Source organism: Canis lupus, chromosome 2 (assembly GCF_048164855.1).
Source record: "Canis lupus baileyi chromosome 2, mCanLup2.hap1, whole genome shotgun sequence".
NCBI lineage: Eukaryota > Metazoa > Chordata > Mammalia > Carnivora > Canidae > Canis > Canis lupus.
Window position 1 is genome coordinate 86,497,067 of NC_132839.1, and position 10,987 is coordinate 86,508,053.

The following is a 10,987-nucleotide window of genomic DNA, read 5'->3' on the forward strand; positions in this document are numbered from 1 at the left end:
CCCACCGCTAAAGGAGCACCTGCCTTGGCAATAAAAAAAGAAGAAAAGGCAATTAAAGGAAAGCAGAAGGGCAGCCCGGCTGGCTCAGCAGTTGAGCGCTGCCTTCAGCCCAGGGCCTGATCCTAGGGACCCGGGATCGAGTCCCACGTCGGGCTCCCTGCATGGAGCCTTCTTCCACCTCTGCCTGTGTCTCTGCCTCTCTCTCTCTCTCTCTGTGTCTCTCATGAATAAATAAATAAAATCCTTAAAAAAAAAAAAAAAAGGAAAGCAGAACTAGGAAACAGGAATGTGTGAGGACAGTATATGAGCACCTAGATCCAGCCATGCCTGAAGTTTTCACTCCTATGGGTCAAAAATTCCTCTGTCTCCTTGAGCCAGTCTGAGTTGGGGTTGGTTCTATAAACTCCAGCCAAGATTGCCGGCTCTATGGCTCTACGGCTGCGGCCCTAATAGGGGACGGGTCTCTCCGTGGGCTAAGAGGTGTTGAAACCCTTTGTCAGGCAAGACCCACCAGCCCTGCTCTACTTTCTCCTTGCCACAGGCCCTGTCCTTGTGCCCACCGTCCTCCTCCCCTCTTTCTTCCGCCACCCCCTGCCCCGTCCCGGGACCCGTCTTCCTTGCCGCCCCAAAGACAGTACCGGGAGTCCTGGGATCAAGTCCCACGTCGGGCTCCCTGCATGGAGCCTGCTTCTCCCTCTGCCTGTGCCTCTGCCTCTCTCTCTCTCTCTCTCTGTGTCTCTCATGAATAAATAAATAAAATATTAAAAAAAAGAACATGGGGTTCCTGCACACACAGCCTGGGGTGCAGGTGCTTTTACAAGTGGTCTTTGGACGGAAAAATATGCAGAAGTGAGAGGAGCAGGAAAGGGCAAGGGCCGAGCCGAGGCAGAGAAGTCACGGTCGGAGTCGATCCTCAGCCTGATGCAGCTCTGGTGTGTGACCAGCCTGTCGGCCTTGCCTACGTTGCGGGGGGCGGGGGGCCTCCTGTACCCCACCATCACTCAATCCCAATCCCAGACTAAGCACAAGCCCTCTGTGGGGCTTCAGAGAAGATCCTTAAAGGAACTGACTCCATTGGGAGATTTGTCTTATTCTTTGCTCCTTGTCCCCCCTTCCGGTGGAATGCAGGTGTGATGAGCAGAGCTTCAGCAGCCCTCTTGAACCTTGCGGTAAGCGTGAGGCAGAAGGCGAAACGGTAGGAGGAACTGGTCTAACTGTACTTCTTTTAAGGTGAGAATAAACCCCCATCTACTTAGGCAACTTGCATTTTGTGTTTTTTTTTTTTTTCCTTTTTTGCAATCCAACGTAACCTTAGCATAGGCTTTTTTAAAAATGGCACTTTGGGTTTCAAAAATGTGATTCGCAACTCAAATTAAATACACCAATATACTCTCCAGATTATGATGCTTCTCCCTTAAAAAGGGAAAGATTGAACTTGGATAAATGACTGGAAAAAAAATGCCACCCATGTGTCCAGTGCCCTAAATCTGTAAACATTTCACCCATCTATCAATTCCCAGGAGCTGTTATCAGACTCATTTTGCACATGAGGGAACAGGGTCTGAGGTTATGCAGGTAGGAGTGAGCAAGGATCGTTGGCCCTGGAGTCACGCTGTCTGGGTTCCAATCTGGCTCCCGCTCCTTAGTTCGGGCAACCTTAACCTTTCTGTGCCTCAGTTTCTCTTTCCGTAGCAGAGGGATGGTTATAAAGACCGTTGGGAGGATTAAAAGGAAGAACCCAGGCAGCGCCTGGGTGGCTCAGTCAGTTAAGCATCTGACTTTTGATTTTGGCTCAGGAGCTGGATCCTGCATCCCAGGGTTGCAGGATCCAGCTCCGTGTGGCAGGGGCTGGGGGACAGTGGAGGGGGGAATATCTGCGCTCAGCAGGGAGTCTGCTTGAGATTCTCTCTCCCTCTCCCTCTGCCCCTTCCCCCTTCTCTCTCTCTTTAAAATAAATAAATCTTTATAAGAAATTACAAATAGAACAAATAGAAGAAAGAATCCATGAAGAGCACTCCCCAAAATGCCTGGAATGTAATGAGCAATTTAAGAAGCTCAGTTATTCTAGTGGCTCAGGATTAGAGCTGAGACAGGGTTTGAACTAAGATCTCTGGGAGCCCAGCGCTCAGGGTCCCGCAGGCTCAGCTTCTGGGATGGAGCCTCCCGCCTGCCCCCCCCGACCCCCTCTTACCCTTTTACCCAGTGAACACCTAGTCCTCCCTCAGAGTGGCTTAGATATCACCTCCTCCGGGAGAGCCCGAGCCCCCAAAATCGGGTCAGATGCTCCCCTGAGATGCTCCTGCAGCAGCCCGAATGTGCCTCAGTGGTTTGCATCATCGCTCCACACCAAAATTGCCTAATTGCTGGCTGGTGTTTCCCTCTACACTGTAACCCCTTGGACAGCAATGGTTGTGCATTATTATTGCATCCCCATAACTAACACAGGACAGACACTTAATACATATTTACTGGGTAAGTGACAATTAGAATCAGACCCAGAAGGGACCACTGAGTCACTTCATCTAGTGATTCCAACAAGAACCATGCCACCTCCCAGGGAGCATTCTGGAAACAGGTGGGGCTGTTTTTGTTGTCATTGGGTTTGGAGGGAATTTGAAGGGTAGGGGTTAGGTGCCGAATGATCTGTAACAGTTGGCACAGTCCCGTGCAATGAAAATCTGGAAAGACATTTTGGGAGGTGAATAACCTTTTCCTACTCATTTGAACCTAGAATCCAACTTTGATTTACACAAACACAAAATAATTTTCTATAATTGTAAAATATCTGAATACGCTGGGAATGCACCTGCTGTGTATTAAGGGGGAAATTATACTTTGCTTTGCCCAGAAAGAAAAAAAAAAGCATGCCCCATTGTGGAAAACTCACATGAGTGATAGCAACATGGCTCGTGTCATCTGAGTCCCCCAAACAGCCCCTCTGTATCTGCCTTTATAGCTTTTGCAGTCACCAAACTGTATTGGTCAGCAAGTTCTGGGTAACACGCCAGTCCAAAAGAAAGAGGCTTAAAGCAGCAGTCATTCGCCCCCATGCATCTTGGGTCAGCGGGAAGTTGGCTGGTCCTGGCTGGGCTCAGCTGGGCGGTTCTGCCTCAAACTTGGGTCAGCTGGGCTGGGCTTCACACTTGGGTTGGGCTCAGGTCTGCTCCAGGCATCTCACCCCGGGGAGAAACTCTCCTCGTGATAATGGTGGGGGTACCAGAGGGCGATTCCCACTGCGCAGCATGTTTCAAGCCTCAGGTCAGTTGTCTGCCATTGTTCCTCTTGGCCAAAGCAGACCACGTTGGCAAGCCCAAAAATCAACAGGTGGAAAAATGGAAAAATGAAAGTATTCTCCCCTGGAGGTGGAGGGGTAGTGATTAATTTTTAGCAAAAAAAAAAAAAAAAAAAAAAAAACAACAACAAAAACAAAACAAAAAGGAATCCACTTTAGTAGTGACCCCACGGGACTCTCCTAATTTAGCTCCGATTATAAAATCTCCTGCATAAATAAAAAATTGAATTTTGTGTTACTTCTCTTAAATCCAAGCATACTCATTATAAGAAAGTATGTGCATCTCACTACTTTGTTATAACAATGAGGTCATGCTAAGTGTTTACATACGAAACACATGTTTTATTTTAAGTGACTGTCCTCTTATTTTAAAATATTTTACAGGGGAGCTGGGTAGCTTAGTCGGCCAGGCGTCCGACTCTTGACCTCAGCTCGGGTCTTGATCTCAGGGTTGTGAGTTCAAGCCCCACGTTGGGCTCTGCCCTGGGCTTGGAGCCTACTTTAAAAAAAAGAAAAAAGAAAAGACATGTTACACATTTTATTTAAAACCAGGTCTTTAGGTAGATTATATTATCTATGAATTTCATTTTAAGGCAGTCAAGAGGGTCTACAAAGCCTTTTTTACGGAAAGAGGACAAAAGGTAAAGGGTGGGACCACAGAGGTAATGCAACGTTGTCCAGGCTGGTGAGGGGCGGGCGGGACGATCGAGTCACAACGCCTTTCCTGATGTGGGGAACAAAGGCAGAAGAAAAATTATTAAATTTCCTTACTGCCTACAGCCCACTGCAAGTCCTTGAAACAGGCAGAGGGACCTTCCTCTAGGGCCTCAACCGCCTGCTCGGTCCTACATTGCTGAGGGCAACGGGTACTCTTAGGCCGACCCCCAGGAGCCTGAAGTCTGCTTTAACATATAAAAATTCCTTTGGAGGGACGCCTGGGGCTCAGTGGTTGAGCATCTGCCTTCGGCTCAGGGCCTGATCCCTGGGGTCCCAGGATCGAGTCCTGCATTGGACCCCCCTGCAGGGAGCCTGCTTTTCCTTCTGCCTGTGTCTCTGCGTCTCTCTCTCTCTCTCTCTCTGTGTCTCTGAGGAATAAATAAATAAAATCTTTAAAAAACAAAACAAGGAAAATGAGTGGTGTAAGTTGAGACAAGCTGTTTAATATCTCCGGGCCTTTCTCAGGTGTACTACGGGGATCATATCCATGGTCCGGCTTGGCAGGTGAGATCACGTGCGGGACAGTCAGGGTCCTGGCAGGAACAGGTGCACGCCCGAGTGGGGACGTTGAGGGCAGTGTTATAAGGGGACTGTCCACCAGCTTGGGGGCAGAGTTCCGTCCGGCTCCCCAGGGACTGTGCCTTCTCTGGGGCCTATGAACAGCAGGGAGCCATTCCCACTCTTAGGCCTACAGGCCAAGGGGAGACAGGGCAGGGGCAGCCCTGCAGGGCACAGGGCCTCGGTCACCATCACAAGCCCCCAGGGCAGGAGCCGGGGGATGAATTCTCCAACCTCGCTCTCCTCCCTTGGGCCTCGGAGCGCTCATCCGTCAGGGGCTCCTATTGGCAAAGCCAGAGGTGACATGTGGAGGTGCCTGTCGGTGACGTCCGTGCACCTGCCGCCCGGGCATAAGCAGGAGGAGAAACACGGGAAGCAGATCCCGATGGGCAACTGGGAGGGGTCCAGCGTGGAAAACACTCAGCGCAAGGCAAAGCGAGGACTTTATAAATAGGTAAACACAGGCATCCACACAGGGGAAACTCGGATACCTGCCCAGGTGATGACTAGAAGCTCCACTAGAATCTGGTTGACCTTGGTGAGGAAGGAGAAAAAACCCTTTTCCTTCTACCCACCTTGGGTTCTCCGGCCTTGGCCCTCGGTCCGTAAATTAGACTAACAAGAGGCAGATTAACAAGAGAAAAGAACAAGCAGGAAGTTCAGGAACAGGTGCCACGGGCTGGTTAGTGCGCAGGTCTACAGGGCATCCTAACAAGAGAACAGTGTATTTTTAGAGACGTGACCAGATAAAGGCAACGGACTTTGAGCTTCCAGGGGCACCGGGCCGTGGGAAGGCAAGGATATGGGGAGACTGATGGTAGAGTCTAGAACTGTCGCAGGTGGCGGTGGGGGGGGAAGGGGGGCATCTTGACAAACTCTGTCCTGCCTTTAGGCAGGTATAGGGGAAGGCAGAGGGCTCAACTATCCGCTTCGGCTCAGAATCTTCCTCGGGCCCAAGTGCCGTATTTGGGAGCAACACAAAATTCTGCTACTTTTCAACCTTTTCAAGCCGGAGTCCAAGCCTCTTCTTTTTACTGCATTCTCCTGCCACTCATGCCAGATTGCTGCGCCAGCAGCGTGATAACTTCCCCCTCTCGGAGCCGCAGACGGTGGAAAGATAACGATGGTTGCCCTCGAAACATTAAGGGGGATCCTATCCAGAAAAATGAGCAGCATTCTAGCCAGAGATTCCGGCTCCTGTGCAGCTGCAAGTCCTGAGGCACAGCACGGATGGCAAGTTAGAAACTATGCTAAGGGGACGCCTGGGGGGCTCAGCGGGGAGCGTCTGCCTCCGGCCCAGGGCGTGACCCCGGGGTCACGGGATCGAGTCCCCCATCGGGCTCCTTGCAGGGAGCCTGCTTCTCCCTCTGCCTGGGTCTCTGCCTCTCTCTGTGTCTCTCATGAATAAATAAATAAAATCTTTAAAAAAGAAAAAGCAGCTGTGCTAGGGCAGGGGGGACCTTGCTTTAAACCAGCCCCTTGGTTCAAACGCAGTTCCCGACCACTTTAAGTGGCGCGATGTAAAGCCAGCACCTGCAGGGTGGACTAGCTTTCAGGAGGCGTCCCAAGCCACAGGGGTTCAGCGCACAGCCTCTCCGCATCGGGGTGACCGGCTCGGCCCCACCGCCCACAGGTGCACCCGCGGAGCCGCCCAGGCCCAAGGCGCGCGTCTGGGGCACAGACGGGGCTCGGGGCTCGCGCTGCTCTTTGCTTTCCCAAGCTTTGAGTTCTCAGGGCCCAGCGGGGGCCCCGCAGGCAGCCGGGGAGCCCCAGAGCGCTGTGCTGGCGGGGACGGGGCGGGGGGGGTTGGGGGGGTCAGGATTCCTAACAAACCACTTTTGAGATGTCGGATCCCTTCCCAGGATGGGGTTTGGATTCATCTCCGACTTGTGTCCAGTGCGCTCGGGTGACTTTCGCTCCCCAGCCCAGGTCAACCCGCACCCGCACCGCAGAGGAGGTCAGGGTGGCCTTTTGGTTCCAGACCTGCTGCCAGGCTCCAGGAAACACGTTTTCGATGTATTCCAGGCAAGTGCCCTGCACACATGGTCTCTCTGCAGCAATCCAAAGCCACAGACACGGATACATGGCCTTATTCCATCATCTAAAGCCCCAAATCCTCAAATGCCATTAATTTGCCATTAATTTGCACCATGTGCAGACAGGTGCTTGGACAGAGAGACCCAACCTAGGACTACCAGAATTTGTGGTTGTTGTTTTTTTTTTTTTTTTTTTTTTAAGATTTTGACAGAGAAAGAGAGGGAGGGAGCAGAAGAGCACAGAGAGGGGTTGGGGCAGAGGGAGAGAGGCTCCCCACTGAGCAGGGCTCCGGCAAGGGGCTTGACCCCAGGACCCCAGGATCATGACCCGGGCTAAAGGCGGACGCTTAACCAGCTGAGCCACCCGGGAGCCCCCAGCTACCAGAATTTGTACCAGGCTTTTCACAAATTGTACCTTACGTGTCCTTGTTACAAACCTCTGAGGTGACCATCCGCTGTGTGCTTTATACACAGAGAGAAAGCTGGTTTGGGAGATTGCAAGATCCGTCCAGGACACAGAGCGAATAAGGGGCAGAACCAGGGCTTGAAAACAGGTCTATTCCAATTTAAAATTCATAGAGGAGAACTGTGGCGCACGAGCCAGTTATTGAAGATAAGTGACATTAGCGCCTAAGTAAGTTTATCATGTTTTGAAATGAGGAAAGTCAAGTCTATTGCATTACTTGGTGTTAGAATAAAAATGTTAAAGCTTAAGGATTTACTTTCTCAAAGAGCTCTTTACATGGATTTTGAAACAGGCTAAAACTTACTGAATAAGAATGATGCTGATTAATAATGCAGTTTGCTTAGATAAATTCACTTTTGTTATATACTTTCACCGTTCAATCCATGAGCCCACTTAATATTTGGGGATCTTCCTATGAAAAGCAAATGCCACGAGTAATAGCAAAAGAGCTCACAGCGAAGAATGAAAGCTCACGGAAGTGAAATACACCTTTGTTCTAAGTTATGAATTTCATTCTTGAGATTTTAGGCTTAATTAATATCATTCATGGCAATATTCTTTTGGTAATGTCATTAGTACATTTGCTTGATTAAAACCAACTCTTTATCATCCATCATTCATCAGCATCATCATCATCAAAAAAGACAGCTCACTTAGAAAAAGTCATTGATGAAGATGGGACAAAAATTAAATTTTCAAAGAAATGGAGGGGATCGAACCGTCCTCTACACAGACAAGAATTTTTTTTTAAAGATTTTGTTTATTCATGAGAGACACACAGAGAGAGGCAGAGACACAGGCAGAGGGAGAAGCAGGCTCCCTGCGGATAGGCGGATGTGGGACTCCATCCCAGGACCCCGGGATCATGGTCTGAGCCAAAGGCAGCAGCTCAACCACTGAGCCCCCTAGGCGTCCCTAGACAAGAATAATTTTTGATTTGTGAGCAGGGCTCCTACTGCCATAGCTCTCTGGTTCCTGTGGGACTTCCTCCCCTACCATGTTGAATTCTTCAACAAAAATGAAATACCTTTTATCTAATTCTTGATGTACATGCAGTATGAAGTATGCAGAATCATCCTGGAAATATTCTTGTCAAAAATGTTTAACCTGAACCTAGTCCAGCTTTCAGATCTCACTTCCAGTTTATAGAAAATACAGGGGATAGAAGATCAAGCTGAACAGTAAGAGGAAGCAGATTCAGATGTGGGGGATGTCCCAGCAGTTGCTGTCATGGGGAGAGGGAAGGAATCGTTCTAAGTTAGAAGACGGAACAAACACATGCAGTGAATAAAATCTGAGTATCCCCAGCCAAGGAAATCTAGCTGTAAAATTATGTAGTTGGCAAATCATTGAAGATACTTGAATATTCTTGATATAATACAGACACTTGTTGATATTTTTCAGACAGATGATGTTGTGGTAAATAGGATGACCATATTCTTTCTTTTAAGGATTAGGAAGAGAACACATGAACGAGAGAGAAAGAGCAGGAGCAGGGAGGGGCAGAGGGAGAGGGAGAAGCAGACTCCTGCCTGCGCGGGGAACCCAACTCGGGGCTCGACCCCAGGACCCGGAGACCACCGCCCAAACCGAAGGCAGATGCCCAACTGACTGAGCCACCCAGGCGCCTACATTGTTGTCTTTCTCCTTCAATGTGGTCTCTCGGCATAACTGGCATGGCCTTCCTCATGGCGTAATGGACTCGGGGGAGTTGGACGTCTTACAGGGGTGACTTCCGGGGGTGGGGGACAGAGGCAAAACCCCCAAACTGGCATAGCTTCACTTTCACTACCATTTTGACGTTCGAAGCAAGTTGCAAGGCCAGTGCAGACTGAAGAGGAGGAGAGGCAGACTGCGCTTCCTGATGGGGGGAGTGGCTCATGTTTACAGCGGGAAGGAACCAAGGACAGCCATCCTTGGAGACCATCTACTCCCCACTTGCAAAACACAAATATATCAAGCTGTAGGACAAAAGCCACTCCCTCCACAGTCCAAGTGAAATCTAGACGTTGCAAACATGCTATTAGAAATAATCGGTTGAGAGCTCCAGCCAAATGCAGTCAAGCATTCAGTCTACAAAGCATTTACTTTCTCTCCCTTGTATGTAAGGAACTTACAGGCTAAGAGGCAAAGGTAGAAAAGGGTGGGTGCAAGATACACAAAGATTAGAACATTATTCCCCAGAAAATATTTGATTTTAGTCCTATTACCGTTTTCAGGTTTTTCTTCTCCCTTTGAGCATTACCTGAAGCTGAATCCAAGAGTTGAAAATGTAGTTTACGGATTTTCGCATTCCTACTGTCTTTTAGAGAATTCGACATACGGCGTACTCAACAAATGTTTGTTGAAGTCGATGAGTGATTTATACTTACCACGCACACTGTCACCCACCCAGGAGTTGGGGTTTTAGGAAGTGAGAAAGAGCCAAAGTAAATTCACGTGACTGCCCCGATTGAGCAATGAGCTGTTGTGGTCCACGACTCTGCAGAACAGAGCCCAGAGTCTGGCAGTAAGCAAGAACTTTATCTCAGTAGTCAAAATAATTATTATTAGAAGTTATAAAAGTCGAGAAGGTCTCTACGGTACTAAGAAAGCCTTTCAGAAGGTATTTATGATCATCTTAGTCTTTTTTTTTTTTTAAGTTTATTTGAGAGCGAGCAAGAGCACAAGCAGGGGGGAGGGGGAGGGCAGAGGCAGAGTAAGGGGTTCCGCGCTGAGCAGGGGGCCCGATGCAGGACTTGGGACTCAGTCCCAGGACCCATGGATCATGACCTGAGCTGAAGGCAGACGCGTAACCCACTGGGCCTCCCCGCCCGATGATCTTAGTCTTCTATCAGGTGTATGACTAAGAAGGCGGCTGGAGTGAGTGGGGTGGAGGCTGATCCCAGCCACGTTAAGAAAAACAAATGCAAGTGCTTAGAAATTTTTTTTTCTTTTTTTTTTACCTTGGGTGGTGTTATGTACAGGATTGTGTCCTCTCCCAAATTCGTATTCAGAAGTCTGAACCCCCAAACGTGACTATATTTGGAGACAGTCTTTCAAGAGGTAATTAAGGTTACAGGAGGCCATGTGGGTGGGGCCCTAATCCAACTGGGCTGTCGTCCTTAGAAGAAGAAACACCCAGGGGGAGGGCACAGGGAAAAAGGCCCGGGAGGACAGAGAGGTGACTTTCTGTCAACCAGAGGCATGCCTCCCGGAAACCGATCCTGCCAGCACCTTTTTATCCTGGCCTCCCAGCCTCCAGAACTGTGGGAAAATAAACTCCCGCTGGCTTGGCTAAGCCACCCAGTCAGTGGTGTTCTGTGGTGGTGGCCGTTGCACCCTAATAAAGGCCGGCCAACAGAGCATCCACTTAAATATGCTCCCATGTAAACGCTTCTTTAGAAAAATGAAAGAATTGAAACATACAGGAAGTAACAGAATAATATTAGAAGAAAACACCTGGACTCACCACTCAGAATCTAACAAATGTGGACAGTGTGTATTTGCTCCAGGTCAGCAAGAAATGAACCTTATACTTCAAGTGGGCTGCTCGGTGCCCTGTAGGTCTGCTGCCGTAGCCTCGGCCCCCCGGCCCCGCCGGGACTCCTCTGAGGGCGGGGAAGGGCACTCCCACGCACCCTGGTGTGTACTTACGCCTCGGAAGGCTGCACACAACATAAGGTGCGGCTCTGTGTTTACACAAACGAGACAGGTACATACTTTGGCAGTATTTTTCCTTCAACATTGTCTTGAGGCCTTTCCTTGTCAGCCTGGGCCCCGCACCCAATCGTCTCCCTCTGGGCAGGCCCCGTGCTCTCCAGGGTGCTTCTGGGCTGCCCTCGCACCCTGGGACCTTCCTGTGGGCTCCCCTTCCTAGCTGCCCCTGAATGCTCAACAGTCCTGTCCACTTCAACTGTGGTTTGGGGGCCCCCCGCC